This window comes from Triticum dicoccoides, chromosome 6B (assembly GCF_002162155.2).
Source record: "Triticum dicoccoides isolate Atlit2015 ecotype Zavitan chromosome 6B, WEW_v2.0, whole genome shotgun sequence".
Classification (NCBI taxonomy): domain Eukaryota; kingdom Viridiplantae; phylum Streptophyta; class Magnoliopsida; order Poales; family Poaceae; genus Triticum; species Triticum dicoccoides.
The window spans coordinates 667,040,261-667,043,995 of record NC_041391.1 but is presented as its reverse complement, the minus strand read 5'-3'; the positions used below and the strand labels follow the sequence as shown (position 1 = coordinate 667,043,995).

Sequence of the window (3,735 nt, the reverse complement as noted above, 5' to 3'; positions counted from 1 at the left end):
CACAAGTTATCATAGGTGCCTCGTAGTCGATGAGAATGTCTCATTCCATTGAACACAGGAAAAATGCAAGATACCTTGCTACTAATTTATTTTCATACATGGTGAGACCAAAAGTCCCCCTCCTATAGAATCGTAGGAGCTTTTTTTTAGATAATAAAATCATTGGCGCTAATTCTGTTTTTTCAGATGTTTATTTTTCTGTCGGTGGGCCGAAGAAGAATGGCCCTACCGCTTAGGATGTTCAGTCAAGTGGCCCAAACGCTTGGGGAGAAAAGAATCAGAAGAACTTTCTCTCAAAAAACAAAATGGTAGCATAAGAGGAAACCATAGCCGATGTTGCGGATACATCCCCTCGGCCGTAGGCGCCGCCGCCCCCTGCGGCACCCCCCTCGGCGCTCCCCCGCCGCCCACCACCACTCTACCCCGTGCCGTCCCCTGCGGCAGCCTCCCTACCCAACCTGCCGTCTTCCGCCGGCCACCCACCACTCTCCTCCACTGCCATCCCCCGTGACAACCCCCGGCCCTGCCGTCCGCCGCCGGCCACCACCTATGCAGCCTGGGTAACTATGCCTGGCTGCGTTCCGGGGGAAATAATCTCGCGGGAGACGGAGGCGGGAGAAGATTTGATTTCCTTGTGTAATCAGGGAAGAGAGAAGGCCGATTTCGGATTGTGCGACGAGGGCAGTCCAAAAGGAGTGATTTTTATTCGGAGAAGCTGTAAATCCGGATCCTCCTCCCTCTCCTCTGAATAATCTCCTCCCTTTTGGAGGAGAGCGGGCCGAGTCGGAGGTGGAGGGGCCGCCTATATCGATCTAATAAATTGGCGTCCCCGATTTGTTTTTCGCCGGCGATTAGTCTGCTTTGTTGCGCCGGCCTAGATAAACAGAGGAGGAGAACGGGGGATTCGAATAAGGCCAGCTCAGGCGTCCTCCGTTGTCACAGATCCAATAAGGTAGATATCCTAAGGTCATTTGTTGATCCTATCAGCCATGAAGAACAAAAGCGGTCGTCCCAGGGTAAGTGCTGATTCTTTTGTGCCTGATATTTGTCCTTCCCTTCGATTCGTCCTCATGGGGAAATCCCCTCATGGCTAGGCTGCTGATCTGTTGTTTTTTCCTGCTAAATGCAATGCAGAAATCAGCTCTCAACGAAGCCGCTGCTGGCAACAAGAATGGTCGTCGCAGGCAGAATGTAAGTGTGCCTGGTGTTTGTACACAACATAAGGTTCATCCTCAAAAGGCTGACTATTTGTTGTTTCAGCTAAAAGCTACTCGCAACGAAGCCGCTGCTAGCAACGCAAGCGAAGACAGGCTTAGCAAGCTGCCCAATGACCTTCTGCTCAACATTCTGGAGAGGGTGGACACACTCGATGCCATAAGGACCTGCATTCTCTCCAAGCAACTGCTGAAGCTTCCTACCATGCTCTCACGCTTCTACCTAACTTTCAGCCGCAAGCAAGTGTTCAGAACCAACCGTGCTGTGGCTCATGTAGCGGATAACATCTTGAGCACAAGGAGCCCGAAGGTTACCATCAGCGAACTCAAAATCAGATTTGTCTTATTGCCTGATGTCTCCCTAACCATTGGAAGATTTGTTGCCCGTGCCATGGCAACCCAGAAGGTTGGCACAGCTGAGTTTGAGATTGTAACGAAAAAGCGTCATGACCTCTGCTCTTCTGATGACCTCCTCCAGTTTGGGAAGCAGTTGAATGATTTATTTGGTGCTTGTCCGCGTGCATTTGCTGGCCTTACGAGTCTGTGGCTGCAAAATATGAGGTTTGGTGAACTAGACATTCCCAACATCCTCAGCACTTGCAAGCGCTTGGAGTATTTGCGTTTAACCCGTTGTGACTCAGGGTTCCATTCTGTGCTGCAAGTAGAACACGATCAACTTGTTGAGATCGAGGTCGACCAAGGGAAGTTTGAGAGAGTTGAGCTGATATGTCTACCAAAACTCCAACGGTTGACCTATGATAATTGGTTCTCTTCTGAGGATCCGTTGTATTTCGGTTTCGTACCACAGCTTTCAAAGCTGAGCCTTGTTAAAACTGGCATCCGTTCGGACAAGACTCTCGAGTTAAGTCAGCTCCTTGCTAATGTTCCTTCCATAGGCGATCTGTGTCTGGATTTTGGAAGTGAAAAGGTATCCATTAGTCATTTGAATCTTATCTGTCCATTCTCACTCTATGATGGTTATATTTGACAATAGTAATTTTGTTAATTTTTTTTTCTATCCCAGATTTGGATTCTACCAGAATGCCCAAAACTGCTCAAGCCCGCGCTCAACAAACTACAGCATGTGAATCTGGAACATCTTCCTGAAGGATGTGATTTAGCTTGGACAATGTTTATTCTTGAAGCTGCACCCTCCCTAAAAGAGCTGTGCATCACAGTGTGGGATCATTGGTGCATAATGATAACAAACAAAGAGTTACGGAAGAAATATTGTTTCTGCGAGAAGGCAGACGTGAAGTGGAAGCCATATGCCCTGATTTCAAGCACAAGAATCTGGCTAAGCTCACCATCTACGGGTTCCAACCCGACGGCAATTTTATGCGATACATTAGGTGTATTGTGGAACATGCGGTTAATATAACAGAGATATCTCTGTACGACAGAAGGTGTGTGGGCGCTGTGATGACTTGGATCCTGAGATCAAGGACAATGTATGTCCATCAAGATATCCACCTACAGCTGAGGAGCGGAAGCAGATAACAGAGGGGTTGGGTTTGGCTTCTGTTGCTGTGGTTCACTTCCGGTCCTAATTGAAAAAATGTAGCAGTTTCCTAGTCATCTCTACTATCATCTTTTTTTTTTGAACTTGGAACTCCATAATTCGGTAGTATTGTGTTTGTACTCTTGCTTTCCTTTCAATTGAAGCTTTTAAACTATTGGGAAGTATTCTGGTGTTTGTGATGTATGGAAATAATAATTGTGAACTATTGAAAACAAGTTGACGTAAGTTCATCTTTATCCATGCCAGTGTTGAAATAATCATTTAACAATGCATTGCAATGGTATGTGCTCTGATGTTCCTTTTGAAGGTAAATTATGCATGAGCAGATATTTGCGTTTACACACATCCACCTCTGAATTAATTTTCTGAAAAATCACAAACAAGCACCATATGCTGAAACAAATACTTGGATATTTTCTGACAAACCAGAACAATAACAACAACAACAAAGCCTTTAGTCCCAAATTAGTTTGGGGCAGGCTAGAGGTGAAGCCCATAAGATCTCACGACCAACTCATGGCTCTAGCACATGGATAGTAAGCTTTCACGCACCCTTAATCATAGCTAGTTGTTTGGTGATACTCCAATCCTTCGGGTCTCTCTTAACGGACCCCTCCCATGTCAAATTCGGTCTACCCCAACCTCTCTTAACATTCTCCGCACGCTTTAGCTGTCCACTATGCATTGGAGCTTCTGGAGGCCTGCGCTGAATATGCCCAAACCATCTCAGACGATATTGGACAAGCTTCTCTTCAATTGGTGCTACCCCAACTCTATCTCGTATATTATCATTCCGGACTCGATCCTTCCTCATATGGTCACACATCCACCTCAACATACGCATATCCGCCACACCTAACTGTTGAACATGTCGCCTTTTAGTTGGCCAACACTCAGCGCCATACACCATTGTGGGTCGAACCGCCGTCCTATAGAACTTGTCTTTTAGCTTTTGTGGCACTCTCTTGTCACAGAGAATGCCAGAAGCTTGGCGCCACT

The 3,735-nt window shown here is 46.6% G+C and overlaps 1 pseudogene; it reads left to right on the top strand.

The window, feature by feature from the left end:
* Positions 1 to 345: 345 nt before the first annotated feature.
* On the top strand, positions 346 to 2,974 carry LOC119323400 (annotated as a pseudogene).
* The last annotated feature ends 761 nt before the right edge of the window (positions 2,975 to 3,735 follow it).